Source organism: Aulostomus chinensis, chromosome 4 (genome assembly GCF_037954235.1).
Source record: "Aulostomus chinensis isolate RoL2024-O1b breed Wild chromosome 4, RoL_Achi_v1.0, whole genome shotgun sequence".
Taxonomy (NCBI): Eukaryota; Metazoa; Chordata; class Actinopteri; order Syngnathiformes; family Aulostomidae; genus Aulostomus; species Aulostomus chinensis.
Window position 1 is genome coordinate 29,758,512 of NC_141323.1, and position 22,070 is coordinate 29,780,581.

Here is a 22,070-nt window from a genome sequence, read left to right on the forward strand (position 1 = left end):
TGTGTGTGTGACACTTCACGACAGGAATTTGTTCTTTTTAGTCCCATGAGTTTTTTTTTGTCTCTCTTTAATTTTTATTTATTTTTTTTTGGAATGACCTGCATTGCTCCAGTGGCTGTAGGCACATAGTGTTGGTTTATTTGTCTAAATTTAACTTAATTAAAAAAAAAAAAAAAAAAAAAAAAAAACTCTGATGGTGTTGTCATCAAGTTCGAGGTGTATCAAGGGTGGGGTTTTTTTTTTGTAAGATTTCATTCCTGAAGGAATTTATTTTTTATATAATTGTTAAATTTTGTCATGTAAATAAGAATGTACAGTTGGTAAAAATGTATGATGTATTTTTGATACTAAAAGACAAAAAAAAAAAAAAAACACGCCCGATCTCGTCTGATCTCGGAAGCTAAGCAGGGTTGGGCCTGGTTAGTACTTGGATGGGAGACCGCCTCGGAATACCAGGTGCTGTAAGCTTTTTTGTTTCATTGTGAGGAAAGGGCAGCTTTGAGTGTTTGGGGACCAGCATGAGCGAGCTTCCCTCACACACATTTTCTTGAAGCGCCCTCCACAGCTTTGGAATGGAATGTCATGCAGTGGTTAATTTGAAGTAGACAGATGGCAGATGCAGTACTTTTCTCTAGATGACATCAACATTCTTTTCTTTTATTGACAGGACACCTATTTGGCGTGTGAAAAGACCCTGAGGCTTTTGCGCTTCACTTTTTTTCTGAGGTTGTAAAGTGAGTGAAATGGATATAGAGCCCATGTGTGTGAGAGTCAAGGGCTTACGGCCATACCACTCTGAACACGCCCTATCTCGTCTGATCTCGGAAGCTAAGCAGGGTCGGGCCTGGTTAGTACTTGGATGGGAGACCGCCTGGGAATACCAGGTGCTGAAAGCTTTCTTGTTTCATTGTGAGGAAAGGGCCGCTTTGAGTCTTTGGGGACCAGCATGAGCGAGCTTCCCTCACACACCTTTTCTTGAAGCGCCCTACACAGCTTTCGGATGGAATGTCATGCAGTGTGTAATTTGAAGAAGACAGATGGCAGATGCAGTACTTTTCTCTCGATGACATCAACATTCTTTTCTTTTATTGACAGGACACCGATTTGGTGTGTAAAAAGACCGTGAGGCTGTTGCGCATCACTTTTTTTCTGAGGTTGTAAATTGTGTGAAATGGATATAGAGCCCATGTGTGTGAGAGTCAAGGGCTTACGGCCATATCACTCTGAACACGCCCGATCTCGTCTGATCTCGGAAGCTTAGCAGGGTCGGGCCTGGTTAGTACTTGGATGGAAGACCGCCTGGGAATACCAGGTGCTGTAAGCTTTTTTGTTTCATTGTGAGGAAAGGGCCGCTTTGAGACTTTGGGGACCAGCATGAGCGAGCTTCCCTCACACACCTTTTCTTGAAGGGCCCTCTGCAGCTTTGGAATGGAATTTCATGCAGTGGTTAATTTGAAGAAGACAGATGGCAGATGCAGTACTTTTCTCTCGATGACATCAACATTCTTTTCTTTTATTGACAGGACACCGATTTGGCGTGTGAAAAGACCCTGAGGCTGTTGCGCATCACTTTTTTTCTGAGGTTGTAAAGTGTGTGAAATGGATATAGAGCCCATGTGTGTGAGAGTCAAGGGCTTACGGCCATACCACTCTGAACACGCCCGATCTCGTCTGATCTCGGAAGCTAAGCAGGGTCGGGCCTGGTTAGTACTTGGATGGGAGACCGCCTGGGAATACCATGTGCTGTAAGCTTTTTTGTTTCATTGTGAGGAAAGGGCAGCTTTGAGTGTTTGGGGACCAGCATGAGCGAGCTTCCCTCACACACCTTTTCTTGAAGCGCCCTACACAGCTTTCGGATGGAATGTCATGCAGTGTGTAATTTGAAGTAGACAGATGGCAGATGCAGTACTTTTCTCTCGATGACATCAACATTCTTTTGTTTTATTGACAGGACACCGATTTGGCGTGTGAAAAGACCCTGAGGCTGTTGCGCATCACTTTTTTTCTGAGGTTGTAAAGTGTGTGAAATGGATATAGAGCCCATGTGTGTCAGAGTCAAGGGCTTACGGCCATACCACTCTGAACACGCATGCGCCAATCAGACGGTACGCTGACAGCACGACACACGGAGGTCGCGGACTCCGCTTTTCCCATTTCTTTCGTTTTTTTTCAGCCTTTTTTCATTGTTCTTCCTTATTTTCCGTGCATTTTTGGTTCGTTTTTAGAGTGAACATTTTTTCCCCCCGACAGTTTTTATACTGATCGGGGGAGGTCAATTTGAGTTTTTTTTTCCTAATGGAAAACTTTCGGACGGACCAAATGGATTTGAACTCTGCAAACGGATTTCAGATTACGAGCATGGAAAACGGACTTGACAAAAACGCACAAACAGGTGAAGGAAATGAAAAATGGTTGCTTGTTAAAAGAAACAATCAGAAACGAAACATGAAGAAGTCGGAAGGAAAACTGCCGGAGGGAAATGCGAGAGCGGCTTCCGCAGCGACAGCGGGGGAAAGACGGCGAGCAGCGGCTGATTCAGAGGAGATGTGTGGAAGGAGCGCTGGAGACGGTCCACAGGCAACGAGAGCTGGTGGCCTGAAGAACAGAGTTGAAGACGTGGTTCCGAGAAGACCTGGGCAGCGAGGAGCTACTGGAGAGGCGACGGAGAGTGAGAGAGAATTGGCGGCGGAAAGAGATGCGGCGTCTGGTGGGGAAAGGCAGCTGCAGCAGCGACATGGAGCGGCGAAATCTGCGGGTGGCGACCACAAGTATGACAGAGAACTGACGGTCAGTGTCGAGGTAACTGGGCAGGATGAAGTCCCAGTTCTCGAATTAATGAGATGCATAAGAGCACTGTGTGGAGGTTTAATAGCCTGTAGGGCGACAGGGCCGCAGAAATATGAAATTACCATGTCACACATCAAAGGGAAAGAGAGAATCCTAGATGGTTTCAAAATTGGGGACAACACAGTGCATGTCAAAGATCTGTGTAATGATGAACTCATGGTTTCTTTTTTAAGCTTACCAGCTTACATCAGAGATGAGGAAATTTTACAAAAGCTAGAAGGGTGGGGAGTCTCAGCTGCATCAACTATAAGGAGGAGGATGTGGCCGGGTACGCAAATTGCTGATGGGACGCGGTTTCTCAAAGTAAAGTTTACAGATAAAGTCCAATCTCTGCCTTATTCAGCACGGTTTGACACAGCAATGGGACCGGAATATTTCAGGGTCATACATGATAGGCAGGCTAGGGTGTGTAGGATGTGCCTCCAGCCGGGGCACATCCTAAGGGACTGTCCTGAGTTCTCCTGCCATAAGTGTGGTGTCCAGGGGCATTATGCAAGGGAGTGCAACAGGAAACCTAATAAGATACAGAAATGTGAGGTGTGTTGGAACAAAATTGATGAATGTAATTGTAATTATAGTGATGAGGATATTGTGGTGGAATCTGGATCTGAGGAGCTGTACAGTGAGATGGAAGGTTTAAGTGAGGGAGGAACGGAGGATGAGGAGGAAGATGACGAGGTGGGTAGTGGCGCCGCCAAGCAGGCTGCTGGTGAGGGTTACGCCCCTCAGAGAACCCAGAGCCCTCCTAAAGTGGTGCAGAGCCCAGGCACAAGGCTTGGTTCAAGTCTGAATGACATGAGCACTGACTCAGGCCCACAGCAGAGAGGAAAGGATGGAGGAGGAAACGGGTCCGAAAAGGAGCCGGAGCCTTCTCAACTCCTGGAATCAATGGAGGTGGGGGATACCCCAAGAGAATTGCAGCCGGCGGCAGCCACATCCACCAGGGTACCTACCTTAAATGTGCCCTCCACCTTCCCTCCTCAGAGTAGATCAAACAGTGACTCGGAAATGGACTTTGCCACAATCAAAAATATTCGGAAAAAGCACACCTCAATAAAAGATGCTGCGATGAAGAAAAAACAGAAGAAAGAAGGAGGGAGAGGTAAAAAATCTTGAGGGAAAATTGGCTGTTTAAAGGTTTTTTTGGTCTGACCATGTTTCTGCTGCACTCCCTTAATGTCAATGGACTCCGCACTTATGGCAGGATGACCGCCATTTTACTTAAAAGCAAGTGTGACATTCTCTGCTTACAGGAGACAAGGTGGGAAGGGGATAGCGTGGCGGCAGCAAGCAAAATGTGGGAAGGAGATGTCTTTTTTAGCAACGGCACAAGTAAATCTTTTGGCGTAGCTATTTTAGTAAAAAAGACTATAAGTACCAATAGCAAGTTAATATATCATGACAAGAAAGGTAGAATACTTATTATAGATGTTTGCATAAACAATAGAACATACAGAATTGTTAACATATATGCCAGTAACTGTGAAAAGGAAAGGAAAATGTTTCTAAATAGTATAAGCAGATGGATAGATCATAGAACCATAATAATAGGCGATTTCAATATCGCATTAACTAAGGATGATATATCAATTAACAATGTATACAAGAATGACACAAGCAGAACTGAGCTATATAATTTAATGAATATTCACAATTTGACAGATGTATGGAGAATTCACAACCCATTCAAGAAAGAGTACTCCAGAAGACAGGTTGTGCAGGGAAAAATGAAACAAGCCAGAATAGATTTATGTCTAGCGGCCCCTGAAGCAACAAAACAGATCAATAAAATACAATATAATTATAACGCATGGAGTGATCACGCAACAATTGAGTGTTACTTGGGTGCTGCAGGAGGTTTCAGGGGGGGAGGTACCTGGTGCCTCAACTCCAGCCTCCTGGCAGATTCAACTTACGTTAAAAAAATCACAAAGCTGCTTGATTATGCAAAAATAGAAATGAAAATAGAAAATAATTTTATAGAAAAGTGGGAAATTCTAAAGCAAAGAATTAAAAGAAGTAGTATAAATTATAGTAAAGAGAAAAAGTGGAGAGAGGAGCTGGAAGAAAATCGACTAAGAAAATTAATCAATCATGAAATAGCATTATTTGATAAAGAACCTAACAGAAACACAGAAAACTATGAATTATATAAAGCAAAACTAGGAAACATAGAAAAAATAAAATGCAGAGGTGCAATGATAAGAAGCAGAGTTAAAAATTTAGTAGAAGGAGAAAAATGCACCGCATATTTTTTGGGGCTCGAAAAGCAAAAACAAAACAAAACTATAATAGAAAAAATCAACGATATAACTGGAAAAGAATATGACGATCAAGAAAATATACTAAGAGTAACTACAGAGTTTTATAAAGAATTATTTGATAATGGATATAGCAATAGCGATGAGGTAGACAAGTTGTTATCAAATATCCAAACTAGTATTTCAGTGGAGGATAAGGAATGGTCTGATGCACAAATTACTATTAATGAGATAAAGACGGCAATAGACAGCTTAAATAAAAACAAAAGTCCAGGGGTAGATGGTTTAACAGCAGAATTTTATATTTGTTTCAAAGAGCAGATAGCTCCCCTGTTGCTGTCATTGTACCACTCAATGGAACGGGAACAGAGAACATCCAATACATTCACTGCAGGAATAATTTCACTTATCTACAAAAATAAAGGTTCAAAACAGGATATAACAAACTATAGACCAATAAGTTTACTCAATACAGATTACAAGATACTGACCAAAACACTGGCAAACAGGCTTAAACTTACAATAGGAACCATTATTGGTAATACACAGGCATACGGCATACCAGATAGAGACATCATAGATACGATCCTTACAATAAAGGATACCGTCAGGACAATGGCAGCACAGGGGGGGTATCTGCTCGGAATTGATTTGGAGAAAGCATTCGACAGAGTAGAACATCTTTTCTTATATAAAACTTTAAAAAGATTTGGATACGGTGAAGGCTTTATTAGATGGATTAAATTATTATACGATAACGCATACAGTCAAATAAAGATAAATGGACAACTAACAGAAAAGATCAAATTAAAAAGATCGGTAAGGCAAGGATGCCCGCTTTCAGCTCTTTTATACAGTATTGTTGCTGAGCCACTAGCTTTAAGTATAATGAATGATAAGAATATTATAGGTATAAAAACATATAGAGACAAAGTCGTTAAAATAGCACAATTTGCGGATGATATCAAGATAATGTTTAAAAATGAAGAAAATTTAAATTATATTATAAAACATCTAGAAAGATATGAAAAAGCATCAGGAGCTAAGGTTAACAGAAATAAGTCAGAAATGATGGAATTCGGTAAAAATAGTTTAAAAAATAATTGGGGTTTTAGCACTAAAGAATACAGGAAAATACTGGGTGTATACATTGGTAAAAATGAAGGGGAAGCCAGGGACTTAGGGTGGAGAGAACTTGTAAAAAAGGTAGAAAATACACTTAATTTATGGAGAAGTAGGGGTTTAAGCCTGAGAGGAAAGGTAATTGTCATCAATGCCTTAATACTGTCAAAAATTAATCATGTTTTGGGGGCCTGTGAGCTACCGCAGTGGGCACTAAATTCGCTCAATGAAGCGATCTCCTCCTTCCTTTGGAGGGGAAAGGGAAATTCGATCGCTCATCGGGTGATAATTGCGAATAAAAGGGAGGGGGGATTAGGACTAATTGACATCAGTGCAAAAAAAGATGCACTCAGGGCCAAATTAGTTAGAAATTTTCTCGATTCGAACAGGCAGTACCCCTGGGAGGACACAATGGCGGGCTACCTGGCTGAGTACGGGGAGGGGGAGAAACTCCCTCTTTATCACCTCCTTCCTGGGAAAAGCCATGGCTCGCTACCGATGTTCTACCAGGAGGTGCTAGAGGCATGGGGCAAATTCCTGCCCCACCTCAGGCCTAAGTGCAGTCAGAAAAGTCATGTGCTGCAGTTACCTTTTCTCGAAAGCACCTTTTTCACACACAATGGTAGGACACTTAAATGCAGGGCACTTCAGCAACATAATATAACAAGGGTCGGTCAAAAATCTGGCAAAACCTTAACATACCTTACATGGACAGCAATACTTTCAAGCTAGAATTCAATATCAGACACAGGAGAATTTTCACAGGAATCAAATTACACCAGATTAATAAGGAAAACTACAGTAGGACATGCCAAATCTGCAATAAAGAACCGGAAGACCAGGAGCATCTATTCATCAACTGCAAGGAATCGGATAAATTCAGGAATTTCATCAGGATGCTACTGCAAGAGCACTGCAATTTCAGTTTGACAGATGAAACACTATGGACATGGACTCTTCTCTTTGGTACAACACTGAAACAAAAGGATCAGAACAGGACTCTCATAAATACCATACTCACTTTTGCAAAAAAATCAATATGGACAACTAGAAACTACGCTCTCTATGAAAAGAAGAAAATAAACATATTTGGGGTTTTTTACACAACACTCTTGACGCACCTACAAATCTTACATGACATGGACAAGGATATTTTTGAAAACACTTTCTGCAGGAAAAACACATTTTTCAACATAGCAAATGGCAAAATTGAAATAAACAAGATTGACAATGGTATGTTTTCTCTTCAAATTCCCAGCTAAGTAGTCTCTTTTTTTTATAAAGCAAAGTATTTTTCAAATTTAATAAAGGGGTGAGCAAATTGGGTGGTTTATGTTTTTGGTGTGTTTAACATTTCATTTTGATAAAATTGCATTTAAAAAAAAAAAAAAAAAAAATTGTGTGTGTGACACTTCACGACAGGAATTTGTTCTTTTTAGTCCCATGAGTTTTTTTTTGTCTCTCTTTAATTTTTATTTATTTTTTTTTGGAATGACCTGCATTGCTCCAGTGGCTGTAGGCACATAGTGTTGGTTTATTTGTCTAAATTTAACTTAATTAAAAAAAAAAAAAAAAAAAAAAAAAAAAAAAACTCTGATGGTGTTTTCATCAAGTTCGAGGTGTATCAAGGGTGGGGGTTTTTTTTTGGTAAGATTTCTTTCCTGAAGGAATTTATTTTTTATATAATTGTTATCTCGATCTCGTCTGATCGCGGAAGCTAAGCAGGGTCGGGCCTGGTTAGTACTTGGATGGAAGACCGCCTGGGAATACCAGGTGCTGTAAGCTTTTTTGTTTCTTTGTGAGCAAAGGGCAGCTTTGAGTCTTTGGGGACCAGCATGAGCGAGCTTCCCTCACACACCTTTTCTTGAAGCGCCTTTCTGCAGCTTTGAAATTGAATGTCATGCAGCGTGTAATTTGAAGTAGACAGATGGCAGATGCAGTACTTTTCTCTAGATGACATCAACATTCTTTTCTTTGTATTGACAGGACACCTATTTGACGTTTCAAAAGACCCTGAGGCTGTTGCACGTCACTTTTTTTCTGAGGTTGTAAAGTGAGTGAAATGGATATAGAGCCCATGTGTGTGAGAGTCAAGGGCTTACGGCCATACCACTCTGAACACGCCGGATCTTGTCTGATCTCGGAAGCTAAGCAGGGTCGGGCCTGGTTAGTACTTGGATCGGAGACCGCCTGGGAATACCAGGTGCTGTAAACTTTTTTGTTTCATTGTTAGGAAAGGGCAGCTTTGAGTCTTTGGGGACCAGCATGAGCGAGCTTCCCTCACACACCTTTTCTTGAAGCGCCCTCTGCAGCTTTGGAATGGAATGTCATGCAGTGGTTAATTTGAAGAAGACAGATGGCAGATGCAGTACTTTTCTCTCGATGACATCAACATTCTTTTCTTTTATTGACAGGACACGTATTTGGCGTGTGAAAAGACCCTGAGGCTTTTGCGCATCACTTTTTTTCTGAGGTTGTAAAGTGTGTGAAATGGATATAGAGCCCATGTGTGTCAGAGTCAAGGGCTTACGGCCATACCACTCTGAACACGCCCGATCTCGTCTTATCTCGGAAGCTAAGCAGGGTCGGGCCTGGTTAGTACTTGGATGGGAGACCGCCTGGGAATACCAGGTGCTGTAAGCTTTTTTGTTTCTTTGTGAGCAAAGGGCAGCTTTGAGACTTTGGGGACCAGCATGAGCGAGCTTCCCTCACACACCTTTTCTTGAAGCGCCTTTCTGCAGCTTTGAAATTGAATGTCATGCAGCGTGTAATTTGAAGTAGACAGATGGCAGATGCAGTACTTTTCTCTAGATGACATCAACATTCTTTTCTTTGTATTGACAGGACACCAATTTGACGTTTCAAAAGACCGTGAGGCTGTTGCACGTCACTTTTTTTCTGAGGTTGTAAAGTGAGTGAAATGGATATAGAGCCCATGTGTGTCAGAGTCAAGGGCTTACGGCCATACCACTCTGAACACGCCCGATCTCGTCTGATCTCGGAAGCTAAGCAGGGTCGGGCCTGGTTAGTACTTGGATGGAAGACTGCCTGGGAATACCAGTTGCTGTAAGCTTTTTTGTTTCTTTGTGAGGAAAGGGCAGCTTTGAGTCTTTGGGGACCAGCATGAGCTAGCTTCCTTCACACACCTTTTCTTGAAGCGCCTTTCTGCAGCTTTGAAATGGAATGTCATGCAGCGTGTAATTTGAAGTAGAAAGATGGCAGATGCAGTGTACTGGGCTTCTCTCTACTCCTCTCTCTCCTCCTATGTGTGTCATACATTAATTATACTCATAGGTATTACTAACTTGTCTCCTTTTCTGGAGCCTTTTAGGCTCCTCTCATTCCAGATCTGGGTGCTGCTGGAGGAGGCTGCAGAGCTGAAGAGGCTCAAGCTGCCACCCGTAGCTCCACCTGCTCACATCACCGTCTTTCCATCAGTCTCTCTCTCTCTTTATCTCTGTCCCTCTCTTTCCTTCTACATATCCGTCTTCCTCCATTATCTGTATTGTTCCTTTTGTCTTTCCCCCCAATCGGTCAAAGCAGAAGGCCGTCCCCATTGAGCCTGGATCTTCTCGATGTTCCTGCCTGTTAAAAGGAAGGTTTTTGTCGCCGCTTTTGCAGGATGTGCTTGCTGATGGAGAATTGTTGGGTGTAGATTCATTGAAGCAGTTTGGTACTGGACCTGCTCTACCTGTAAAGTGTCATGAGATAAGTTTTGTTGTGATTTGGTGCAATATAAATAAAATTAACTTGACCAGTGTCATTTGTGGTCTTTCGTTAATTGCATGCCACATGAAATTATTATTAGTCACTTTTATCTCACATTTGACCTGCAGCTGCAGTCTCACAGTGGCAAGACGAGAACACTTCTACTTCTGATGATAACAGTTTGTTCAACTATGAACTTCATCCAGTGCCATGTTGTCAAACACTGGAACATCCACAGCACCTGAACAGGGACTTTAACCCTGGACCCTCAGATTAAAAGTCTGATGCTCTACCGTCTGAGCTACTCAGGCTCTTCCTTCAGCATTTAGACAGGAAAAGAAACACCTGTGAAGGTCAAACTGCTGCTTTCTTGACTTGTTCAATCCTCCATGTTCAAGTCCACCATGCTTTTGATTGGTTCTGATTCTCTGTGGCAAAATCCAACAAGAGGCTCCAAAAATGTCTTGAATGTCATAAGAATGCACAGGACAAGATGTTCGTTTCCTTCATGTCTGCAGTTCCTCCACTGGAAAGTAAAGTCAATGCTGTTCCTCTGCTGAAACCTGGGATCGGACCAGGGACCTTTAGATCTTCAGTCTAACGCTCTCCCAACTGAGCTATTTCAGCTCTGAGGGAGGGCCCTGCTTCTCTCATTTTATAATCTCTTCCACTCTCACTAGAACTTAGAGAGGATTTGAGCCTCTGAAGTCATGACACATTGAACAGTTCTACAGGACCATTTTTGATGAATGTCTGAATCAAACAAGCCTCTTTTGTTTGTCTTCTTCCCAGTTGCCTCAACATTGTGTGAGCCAATAATTCCACATCTGTACCAGACACACCTCTGGTTGGTGGGTTTTATGGATCTTTCTGTTCTAACAGTGTCTTTTATCTTAAATATGCCACTTTCACATGAAAACATCAATAACAGGACAATATCAAAACTATTATTGCTGCTGTTGCTGTTGTTGGTTGTGTGTCTGTCTTCCATCCCCCTGTCCCCCTGTCTTTCTCTCTGCTTGTCTTTCACCCTCATCTTGTTCCCATCTTTTTGTCATTCTCTCCCTCATTTCTCTCTGTCTTTTGTCTTTTCTTCTCTATATTTTTCTTCTGCTGCTCCAGGATCAGCTCCTATCACACAGTGGTCCAGAACCATTATGAAGCCTGATCATGAATGTGAGCAAAGCTCTTAGAACAGGCCTGCTGCCACCACAACTAAGATCCTGCAGGTCACTAGAAACTCCAGTGTCCAGCTGACAAGTGGACTTTCCTCTGATCTGTGGTGGTGCTGAGTTTAGCAAACATCTCCAACAAGAAGATGAAGGAGGCCATCAACTCCTCCAAGCTTAACATCTATACTGGCTTTACTGGGAGATCAGGAGGTCAAAGCAGATCTTCACCCTCCACCTCAGATGGTTTCTACTCACAGAGATGAGGGACCAGTTCAAACCAGCTACCTGGAGCTCCCTTAAGCCATTGTCCCCATCAGCTAACATCTGGATCTGGACCTGCACCGGTGCTGATTTGTGTCTTGAGTCCCCAGACTTTGTTGAACCACAGAAGCTTCAACTGGTGACGGTCGTACAACCAAGTGTGAAGGTGAGCCTGCATTGTCTGATCTGGAGCTAACAGGGGAATTAGCAAGTGCTCTGACTGTTCTAGAGTTGCTGCTTAGTTGAATTTGAATTTATTTGTTGAAATGTTCCAGTTTCTATGAGGTCAGGGAAGATTGGTGTGGATCTAAAGGTCCCTGGTTGGATCCCAGGACATTGTTTTGGCTCATTTGAACATTTTCAAACCCTCGTTGCTCAGATTTTACATGAATTTGATCATGACTTTTGGACAAATGTCTTGTTTATTAATTAAATAATCACTTCAGTTATGAATTTAGTGAGTCACCCAGACTTGGTCAATAATAAAAGTTAGTCTGGTTATTATTCAGTTTCCAGTCAGTAGGGACACACACACACACACACACACACACACACACACACAGCCTGTCTTTGGTATAAAATGGTCTGTCACGTTCACGTTGGAAGATTTCTCTGACTCAATTGTGAATAAAGAGATTCTTCATCTGACACCTGAGTCTTGATCCACTGATTCCTCTGATCCACCTCTTTCTGCTCCAACAAGGCTGACATGGATCAGGTGGGTCCATGTCATCCAATCAGTAGGTTTCTCTTCTCAATTAATTTTCTTCATCCCAGTTTAGATTGATTCTTCTCAGCCTCATGAAGTAGCATCTGATCAGGTGTTTGACTGCTTGTTGGTTGTAATTCCATAGATTTTAATCTCAGATGTTATAGAATTAATAAGAACATCTTAAAGACCTTTGTCCAACACTTGAAACTCACCTGTCTGTGGAGGCCCAACTGGCCTTTGGTAGTGAGGTGGTGGATGCATGTGAATGAAATGAGGCTCGTGTTGCTGTTAGGAGCCACTAGAGGGAGACACCTGTCGTTCCTCCCAGCTGACAATGAGGCTTCACAGCTGCATTTGAAGCTGTCCTTTATGAGTCACAACTGTCTTGAGCTCAGGAGCCAAACTCACCGAAAAAATATGCAAGTGGCTTTGGACAAAAGCGTCTGCTCAATGAAATTGTAGGATTGTAGAATTCTATAAATGTATAATATAATTGTAGAAATGCTCTCTCTCACCACCCCCCAAAGTCTGTGCCAGGGTCTCTGGCCAGTGGTCAATGGCTCCTATCACCTGCCCAGGATGGATCCAGCTTGCTTGTCTTTGTAATTCTGCACTTATTAGAGACCTGGAAACAAAGGAATGCTGAAAAAGAGAAAATAGGACCTCACACAAATGGGCTTGTAACATAATTTTAAAGAATTGTGTAAATGTGAATCTTTTACAAATGTGTGTGTGAATGTGGTTGTTGTGGCCGAGTGGTGAAGGCGATGGACTAGAAATCCATTGGGGTCTCCCTGCTCAGGTTGGAGTCCTGCCAACAACGTTAAAGTGTTGATGTTCTGGAGGAGACAACATCTGATCTTTTTAGATCCACGAGTCAAAGGTTTTCTTTAAAGGGCTGTAGAAGCTGAGGATGAGGGAGAGACAGAATTTCAAACCATCTTCGTGAGGACATTTTGAAAAATGATGACATTTTGCCACAGTTATTATTGACTTGGAACACTGCAAAAATATCCCTTCTCCAAAAACCCTCCTCTTCTACTTTGTACCCAAGTTGTCTCCTCATCAGGCACCACAGTGTCCAGGATGTTCAGTCAAAAAATCATTAGTGATTTTAAAAATGTCCATCAAACACAAAATAAGGCTTCAAATAGGTAAAATCACCATCTGTAGAATGGACCAATATGCTGATGTGATCCTTTGATTAGTTTAGGATCAGTCAGAGATCAAAGACTGAAGCAGGAGATCAATGCTCAGAACCCAGAGATCAAAGACAGAATTCAGACATCAGAGACAGAATTCAGACATCAAACACATACCTGATGGAGGCTCCACCCCCCCCCCCGACAGTTTCCATGTAAGTCGTAAGTTTTATTTTTAAAGCGCCAAATCACAACAAATGTTATCTTCTTTTTATTCTTTTTATTAAAGATTGAAGCTCCATACAAGACAGAGTTTGTAGACAAGAACATCACAGCCTGGGAAGCTTTCACTTCTTTTGACAGACAGCTTTGATTTCAGGTTCGACCTCTGTAAAATTGAAAGTAAAGTAAATGAAGCACCTGTGAAGGTAAAACTGATGATGTCATGACTTGTTCAGTCCTCCAACGTTAAAGTCCAACAAGCTTTTGATTGGCTCTGATTCTCTGTGGCAAAATCCAACAAGAGGAAAAAGAAAATCTTGGGGTTGTCTCACTTTTTTTCATAGAAACTCTGCATAGGACAGTGATAGGATGCTTGTTTCCTTGGATGAAAAAGTCTGGTACTCTCATCTTCTTAAACATTTACTTGTTCAATCAGGACAAGAGAATCTGAGCTTGGATGTCATTTTTTAGTAAAAGGTGAATTAAACTTGTAAACATCAGCTGGTGTTCACTCTGATGATGTGTCGATGGTCTGTATTCTGCCTTCTGTAGCACGATGCTGCTGGGAAGAAGCCTGATTATGTCAGAGTTGTGTTCAGTGGCTCCTGCTGGGTCCATTTCTGACAAATAGGCTCCAAAGAGTTCAACTGTTTAAAAGGTGAGGGTTGCCATCAGCAGACGAGCTGGCCGAGTGGTTAAGGTGATGGACTGCTAATCCATTGTGCTCTGCAAGCATGGGTTTGAATCCCATCCTTGTCCCAAGTGACTCTGGTCTTTTTGTCCTTCTTCATGTCCTTCTACTTCTAGGTTATGGAATTACTGTGAGGCTTTTTTTTTTTTTGGAACTTATTTTTTATTTAACATACATACAGCACAGATAGAACATGACAGAGATGCGCAGACAAATATTCCAGACAAGTGTTCAGATACTTATTCCAAGATACACATGAAAAAAAAAAAATAAATAAATTTTTTTTTAAAAATGTTGATGTTTATAATTCCAATACTGTTTTCACTGGTGCCCATCTTTCAGCAAACTGTCCTGTTTTCAGCTGTAACCTTGCTGTGATTTTTTCCATGATGTATACATTTTTTACTCTATTCCTCCATTGTGATATGTTTGGAGGTTCTGGCTTTAGCAAGCAGGCTGTTATTGTCTTTTTAGCGATCAGAATCAAAATCCTCCACAAAGCAATCAGGTTTCTGTCTGTCAGATTCTCAGGTGGTATGCCGAGGATAAACATTGCTGCGTCCAAAGCAAAATTAATGTCCAAAATTTGCCCAATCTCCTTCCGACCATTCTCCCAGAAGTTCAACAGCTGTGGGCAATCCCAGAATATGTGCGTAAAATCTCCTATTAACTGACATCCTCTCCAACACAGTTCAGATGTGTTGCTATATTTTGGGGTCTTAGATGGAGTGTTGAAATATCTCATCTTCACCTTCCAGTCAAACTCCCTCCACATTGGGCTGCTTGTTAATTTGTGTCCTGCTCTGAATGTTTCCTCCCAATTTTCATCTGGTATAATCGTATTTGTTTCTAATTCCCATTTTTCCTTAACATCCAAATTGTTGTCCTTACATTCATGTTGTAGTACTCTATAGATTTTTGATATTAACCCCTTTTTAGTCTCCCCCTCCAAATACGACAACAGCAATTCCTCCAGCTTAGATGGTGTTCTACAAATATTTTCCCACTCTCTGTGCTTCTGAAGGTAGTGTCTTCATTGTAGAAATTTGTAGAAGTCATGGTTCGGTAAGTTAAACTCTTTTTTAAGTTGCTCAAACGACTTCATATACTGTCCATTGAAAACTTGTGCAATATAAATTAACCCCTTACTTCTCCATTTGTTGTACCCTGCATCCATAACAGATGGTAAAAAGTCTGGATTTCCTGCTTTTTTGGTGATTCTACTTATTGAGTTCGATATTTTCAGTTTTTTTCGCACTATTGACCATACTTTTATTGTTACCCTAATCCAGTCATTACGCAGCCCCTCTTTTTTCTGCATCTTCTCTTTCAAAAACGGGAGTACCTCCAAAGGTGTTTTCTGACAGGAATTTTGTTCCATTCCCACCCACATTGTGTCTGTCTCCTTCGTGATCCACGTAATAATCGCTCTAAGTTGTGCTGCCCAATAATAATTTTTTAGACCAGGTAAATTTAACCCTCCCTTCTCTTTTGGGCAAAGAAGGATTTTGTATTTGATTCTAGCTTTTTTATTTTGCCAAACAAATTTAGATATGATTTTGTCTAACATCTTAAAAGTTGAACTAGAGACCATAATTGGCAGTGACTCGAACAGAAACAACAATCTGGGTACAATGTTCATTCTCACTGTTTCGATTCTTCCCACCATCGACAGGGGCAATATCTCCCATCTGGCCAAATCCTTCTTTATTTCTGTAATCAGTTTTCCATAATTTTCTTTAAATAGCTGTGATATAATGGGAGTAATAATGATGCCAAGATATCTAAACCCTGTGGTGGTCCATTTGAAATTGAACTTTCCCTCTAATTCAGTTGGATATTTGCCTGAAAGCATCATTGCTACTGACTTAGATTCATTAGTTAAATAACCTGATGATTCTCCATATTCATTCAGATTGTTCAATAAATATAGTTAAGGAGGGTTCACTTAGATATGTTCATATATCGTCAGCAAATAAAGATATTTTATGCTCCACTCCCCCTTCATCTCTTATTCCCTTAATATCCTTATTTTGTCTTATTGATTCGGCTAATGGTTCAGTACTTAATGCCAACAGCAATGGACTCAGACAATCCCCTTGTCTGACCCCTCTTTTGAGGGGAAAGAAATCTGAACAGCATCCGTTAACTCTAATCCGTGATTTGGGGTTTTTATAAACCAATTTTACCCAATCTATAAATGTTGAATGAAACCCAAAAACTTCTAATGTCCAATATAGGAAGCTCCATTTTACCCGGTCAAATGCCTTTTGTGCATCTAAACTGAGCATCAAAGCGGGCTGTCTGTTGTTTTTAGTACATGATATAAGATTTAATGTTCTCCTAATATTGTTAGCTCCTTGTCTACCAGGAATGAACCCTGTCTGATCTGGTTTGATTAATTTTGTTATATATATCTGTATCCTATGTGCTAAAATATGAGTCAATATCTTCAGATCACTACATAACAAGCTGACAGGCCTGTATCCTTCACATGTGGTTGGGTCCTTTCCTTCTTTATGTATGACTGAGATAATGGCTTCTGACCAAGATGTTGCTGGGTCACCTGATGTCAGGGCATAATTAAATCCTTTGAAAAGGGCTGGTGTAATCTCCTTCGCAAAACACTTATCAAATTCTCCCGAGAGCCCATCCGTGCCAGGGGATTTATTATTTTTAAGTACCTTAATTGTATTAGCTATTTCCTGTACTGAGATTGGCCTAACCATTTCAGATGCCTCCTCTGTTAATAATGAGTGTGCAATCTTTTGAGGAATGCCAGTGTTTTATTTTCTAGTGATTGCGAGTCAGGGTCATCATATAGATTTTTATAATATTCTGCAAAGGCTTCTGCTATCTCCGTTGGCTTTATCATATATTTTTTGGAGTTAGGATGTCTTATTTTATTTATCGTCCTATTTGCCTGGGCTTTTCTAAGTTGAAATGCTAATAATCTGCTGGCTCTATTCCCCATCTCATAATATCTCTGATTCGTAAACCTTAAAGCCCCCTCTGCTTTGTAAGTTAATAGTTCATCGAGCCGTTGTTTGATTTTTTTCAGTTCGATAAGTGTTGAGTTACTTGATGTTCTTTTGTGTTCCAATTCCAACTCTCTAATTTTATTCTCTAACATATTTTGTTGCTTTAATCGGGCCTTTCTCATTCTGGAAGATATCTCTATTATTTTCCCTCTAATAACTGCCTTCCCCCCGTCCCATAAAATTGAAGGTGAAACTTCCCCATTGTCATTAGTTTGAAAGTATTCCTTTAAATTTTGTTTTAGTTCCTTTACCACACTCTCATCTGATAACAGAGATACATGAAGTCTCCAGTATTTGAAAAAAGATTCATTACCCATATCTACCGTTAGCGTAATAGGAGCATGATCACTTATAGTGATGGTGTCTGTGCCACAGTCCAGCACTTTATGCATATGTTGTTGTGAAACGCAGAAAAAATCTATCCTTGAATAACTCCCGTGTGGGTTTGAGTAAAAAGTCAAATCCTTCCCTCTAGGGTTATTTCTTCTCCATGGATCAGTAAGACCTCGCTCTCTTATGACATTATTTAGTACCTTAGATTTTTTTGCACTTGGTCCCTGTTCTGGAGGCAATCTATCCAGCTTACCATTCTGCACTGTGTTAAAATCACCCCCAATCACTATCATCCCTTTCCCATTGTTGGCAATTACGTTGGCTATATTTTTAAAGAATGCCGCATTTTCCTCATTTGGGGCATAAACATTTAGTATGGATATTGTCATATCGCTTATGGAACCAACCATCATTATATACCTTCCCAGATGATCTTTTATCACTTTCTCTGTATGAAATTGCAGGGATTTATTTATTAATATGGCTACTCCCCTTCTTTTTCCAAAAGAAGCATGAAATACTTGGTTTACCCATTCCCTTTTCAGTTTGTTACATTCGTTGTCATCCAGATGTGTTTCTTGTATCAAAGCTATTGAACATTGCATTTTTTTCAATTGACTCAGTATTTTCTTTCTCTTTATGGGGTGATTCAACCCATGGACATTATATGACACAAGGTTTAGCCTACTCATATTTGTTTAAGTGGAAACCCAGTAACTTTACATCTCTTATTAACTAATATAACTGTGCAAAAAGTAGCACAGCGAAAAAGACAAGTCTGCATCTCCTCAAGAACTAATACACAATAACAAGAAAAACAAGAAAAACAAGACTCCCAACTGTCCCCTGACCAGAGAGTTGTGACGAAGGCCCTCTGGTGGTTCGCACTATGTGCACTTGCAACTTCTCGGATGTTGTGTAAAGTTGCCATTTGCTCCACAAAAGCAGTGATTTTGCTCCAAAATAGAACCAAAACAATATTTTGTCTGTTGTTGTTTTTTGTTTTTTTTTATAAGTAGTAAATTACCTCTTAACCAGCTCCATTTGTCTTCGTGTATGTCCTTTTTAACAGACACTTGTATTGATCATGTATATTTCAGGGCATCCTCTTCGTATGAAATACTTCACTTGATAAGGGCCCGTAGATCCGTCTCTGTGATGTTTGGCTGCTGTCTTCTCCCCCTCTGTCCCGTCATGATGGTCCAGCTGCCTTGCGCCATCACTCTCTGTAGTCTCTCGGTCTCGTCCTCCTCCTCCACCTGAATCCCCATATTCCTCAGCATGGGTGCAGCATCCATTAATGTGGCAAACGTCTTTGTCCCGTCTTCCAGAAAGACTTTCAGCTGTGCAGGATATGGAGATTGTGCCTTCACGTTCTTCTCCTTTAGTTTCTTTATGACTTCCCTTACTTGTTTCCTCTTTTTTTGTACTTCATTTGTGTAATCCTAGTTAAAGTAGACGTTACGTCCCTCATACGTGAGCTTTTTCTTCCATGCTTCTTGAATCAGCCGTTCTTTCACCCTGTAGTTGAGGAAGCGAACAATTATTGCTCGCGGGGGGGCCGTGTTTTCTCTCGGCTTCGTAGTCAGTGATCGGTGCGCTCTCTCGAAATGAACCGCCATTTTATCAGGGAAGTTCATTGAGGACTGAATAAAATGAGTCACAAATCCTAAGGTGTCGTTTTTCTCAGCACCCTCTGGGATTCCGTGTATTCTTATGTTGTTTCTTCTTGACCTTGATTCCAAGTCCTCGCATTTCGCGGACAGCCTTGCCTCGTGTTGAAGTAGAAAAGTGACCATTCTTTCCAGCCTCGCCGTCCGGCCTTCCGTGTCGTTAATCCTCTCTTCCATCTCATCTGACCGCTGCTCCAACTGAGCCATTTTCTCCCCCATTTCAGCTATTTTAGCTTCTAGTCTTGCTAAGGCTCCTTTGTTTTCCGTCACCGCGTCTGCATGTTCTTGGCGTAGTTTACGGAGCTCCGCTAATATCATCGATACCTCGTCTCCGGACATCGCCATCCCCGGTGCGGCGCTCCGCGCTCCGCCGGCGCCTGTATCATTTGCATTTTCTTTCTTAGCTGACTTCCCTTTTTTGTCCATTTTATTTCTCTTATCTTTAGTCTCTGATTATCCGCGTCCTCGACCCCTTTCTGCTGCTAATATCACGTTAAAGAGCTATTTTTACATAAGTTTTCTCTCGGAGCAATTCTCCCTCGTGTCTTCTACATCATGGCGTCACCGGAAGTCCCTTCACATGATTTTCATTCAGAAACAATAGAATTGTCAAAAACCACAACAGTTTTCAGCTTGCTGGTAAACAACACACACACACACACACACACACACACACACACACACACACACACACACAAATAGTTTGTGTTTGTGAGAAGATAAAAAAAAAATCTACTGTGCTTTGATGAAGATAAATTGTTGAATATCAATCCTCTACTCATGTGTGTGGGAGTGTAGTTGTTGTGGCCGAGTGGTTAAGGCGATGGACTAGAAATCCATTGGGGTCTCCCCGCGCAGGTTCAAGTCCTGCCAACAACATTAAACTGCTGTTCCAGAGGAAACAACATCTGCTCCTCCTGTAGGTCCATGTGTCAAAGGTTTTCTTTCAAGGGCTGGAGCAGCTGATGATGAGGGAGAGAGAGAGGATTGGTAGCATGTTGTCTTGTCTCAACCATTCTGGTGTTGACCAAAATCTTTGTTGATACTCCAGTGGTGGTGAAGGTGATGGAAATGTTCCAAGTGGGACGGTTCCATGTTCAACCAGTTTCATCTGGAACTGAGGTGGAGCTTTGGGTTACGTAGGAATTGGTTTGGTTTAGTCCCTGGGAATGTCAGTTGGTGTGTGTGTGTGTGTGTGTGTGTGTGTGTGTGTGTGTGTGTGTGTGTGTGTGTGTGTGTGTGTGTGTTTACATGCAGACTTTCCCTTGTGACAGCTGATTTGGTTTGGAATCCATCTTAGTCAGGACATTTTGAGAAATTCTATCATGTCGTTGTAGTTACTTTGATTTACAACACTGGAAAAAAAATCCCCTCCCCTCCAAAAACCCTCCTCTTCAACTTTGTACCCAAGTTCTACAATTCTACAATTCCACAATTTCATTTAGCAGACTCTTTTGTCCAAAGTGACGTACAACACAAGTAAGAATTTAGACTTAATTAAGGAAAAGTCCATAGGAAGCACAAAAGTGCTTCAGTTGTGATTTGGTCACAGCTACCGCCATCTAGTGGCAGAAGAAGTGTCGCCCCCCCCTCCCTTTTTTTTTTCTTTTTTTTGACAGACATACAACATCACACAACACAGTTAGTGCTACATAATCACTAAGTGCTGGGTCTTGGACCCTCTGACTTATTCTACCCCACAGCACAAAGAGGAGAAGAGTCAGGTCAAGTGCCTCGGTGCTCTGAACAATTGAGTCTTCAATTGTCTCTTAAAAGTAGAAAGGGACTCAGCAGAACGCACAGAGTTGGGTAGTTTGTTCCACCATTTGGGAACAACAGAAGAGAAGAGTCTGGCTAGAGATTTGGAGCAGCGCTGGGCTGGAAGCACCAGGCGTGCTGCTGCATTCTGGATCATCTGCAGAGGCTTGAATGAGCATGCAGGGAGGCCTGCCAGAAGAGAGTTGCAAGTTGTCTCCTCATCAGGCACCACAGGATCCAGTAGGTTCAGTTAAAACAAGTCATTAGAGATTTAAAAAAATGTCCATCAAACACAAAATAAGGCTTCAAATAGGTTTCCAATTTTATTTCATGTTGACACATTTTGTCCATTTAACATCAGGACTGCTCCCAGATCGTCTCCATGACCTCATCCCAGCACCAGAGACTTTGCTGTGACACAACAGCAGACAGCAACAAGGACTGCTGCAGTGCACTTGGTAATTGGATGCACTGAAGTCATCCATTCATGTCCGTGATGTCACTTGGCAGGACTGTCATTGCCGTCACTTTCTAGAAAAGAATCCAGACTCCACATGTGGCTCCCATGATAACTGATGGACCTCTGGTTGGAGGCTGGACGATGATGTTTGGTCTGGGGGGGTTAAGATTGTGGGGGCTGTTTCAGTTCTAGTGCTGAAGGCTTTCGCCATGACAGTCAGACTCTCAGCTGTCCCTCATGTTCCCTCAAATGTGCAGTGTGGACCTCACACTCTGAAATTAGCCTGAAAACTCTTCATGAAAAGCAGGAGACTCAGAGTCTCTGTTGCTCAATCGGTCAGCGCGCTTAGTTAGTCTTGGTTTTCAGAAATCACACAGCATACAAATAATAGCAGGTTGAAACACATTTATTTAAAAGAATTTAACATGGTCACACACACACACACACACACACACACACACAGAGCCTGTCTTTGGTATAAAATGGTCTGTCACGTTCTCTCACGTTGCACAACAACAAAACAAACAAAGACGGCCATGTCCAGTGTGGTCCTGGATATGACGACTGGACTGCAGGGTCCCAGTATCACTGTGACAATTCTTTTACCAGCTATGACCTTGGACAAGAACTTCTCAGGAGGAAACTTATCATGGTGGCACAGTGAAGA

General features: G+C 41.6%; 7 non-coding genes and 1 pseudogene across 7 annotated transcripts; 7 read left to right on the plus strand and 1 right to left on the minus strand.

Annotated features, from left to right (window-relative positions):
• Positions 1–777: 777 nt before the first annotated feature.
• On the plus strand, positions 778–896 carry LOC147265982 (5S ribosomal RNA). Its single transcript, XR_015114991.1, has one exon. It is a non-coding gene; the product is annotated as a 5S ribosomal RNA (ribosomal RNA).
• A 309-nt stretch (positions 897–1,205) lies between these two features.
• Positions 1,206–1,324, plus strand: LOC147265983 (5S ribosomal RNA). The gene has a single exon (XR_015114714.1). It is a non-coding gene; the product is annotated as a 5S ribosomal RNA (ribosomal RNA).
• A 309-nt stretch (positions 1,325–1,633) lies between these two features.
• LOC147265984 (5S ribosomal RNA) lies at positions 1,634–1,752 on the plus strand. The gene has a single exon (XR_015113232.1). It is a non-coding gene; the product is annotated as a 5S ribosomal RNA (ribosomal RNA).
• Positions 1,753–8,326: 6,574 nt separating this feature from the next.
• On the plus strand, positions 8,327–8,445 carry LOC147265985 (5S ribosomal RNA; annotated as a pseudogene).
• A 309-nt stretch (positions 8,446–8,754) lies between these two features.
• Positions 8,755–8,873, plus strand: LOC147265986 (5S ribosomal RNA). Its single transcript, XR_015113602.1, has one exon. It is a non-coding gene; the product is annotated as a 5S ribosomal RNA (ribosomal RNA).
• Positions 8,874–9,184: 311 nt separating this feature from the next.
• LOC147265987 (5S ribosomal RNA) lies at positions 9,185–9,303 on the plus strand. The gene has a single exon (XR_015114874.1). It is a non-coding gene; the product is annotated as a 5S ribosomal RNA (ribosomal RNA).
• A 1,189-nt stretch (positions 9,304–10,492) lies between these two features.
• trnaf-gaa (transfer RNA phenylalanine (anticodon GAA)) lies at positions 10,493–10,565 on the minus strand. The gene has a single exon. It is a non-coding gene; the product is annotated as a tRNA-Phe (tRNA).
• Positions 10,566–19,982: 9,417 nt separating this feature from the next.
• Positions 19,983–20,064, plus strand: trnas-aga (transfer RNA serine (anticodon AGA)). Its single transcript has one exon. It is a non-coding gene; the product is annotated as a tRNA-Ser (tRNA).
• Positions 20,065–22,070: the final 2,006 nt, after the last annotated feature.